This window comes from Bison bison, unplaced genomic scaffold (assembly GCF_000754665.1).
Source record: "Bison bison bison isolate TAMUID 2011002044 unplaced genomic scaffold, Bison_UMD1.0 scf7180017863532, whole genome shotgun sequence".
In the NCBI taxonomy this organism is placed as follows: Eukaryota; Metazoa; Chordata; class Mammalia; order Artiodactyla; family Bovidae; genus Bison; species Bison bison.
The window spans coordinates 15449-16015 of NW_011494104.1; positions in this window are offsets into that span (position 1 = coordinate 15449).

Consider the following 567-nt stretch of genomic DNA (forward strand, 5'->3'; position numbering starts at 1 on the left):
TTTTTTTCTTTTTCTCTCTTTCTTTTCCTTCTTCCTTTCTTTAACATTGTATTTTTGAAATTCCAAACTTTATTCTTGATTTTTAGTTTTTGCTTTTAGGTATTTGTTACCAATTTTGTACGTTTAAGAACCCAATCTTCAGTACCCATTTTTTACTTGGGAGTCAGATTACTGGCTTGACTGCTCTCTCCTACTTTGGAATCTCCTTTTTCTCCACCAGTCGCCTCTGTCTCCTCCCAAACCCTTCTCTACTCTACCCAACTCTGTGAATTTCTGTGTGTTCCAGACGGTGGAGAACAATTAGGAAACTGATTACTGGCTGGATCTATCTCTCTCCTTTTCATTCCCCCCTTTTATCCTCATGGCCACCTCTGTCTCCTTCCTTCCTCTTCTCTTCTCTGTATAACTCTGTGAACATCTCTGAGCAGTCCAGTTGTGGAGTGCACATAAGGAAGTGATTACTGGCTAGCCCACTTTCTCCTCTACTGATTCCACCTCATCTCATTTGGGTCAGCTCTAACTCCCTCCTCCCTCTTCTCTTTTGCATGTAATGCTGTGAACCTCTCT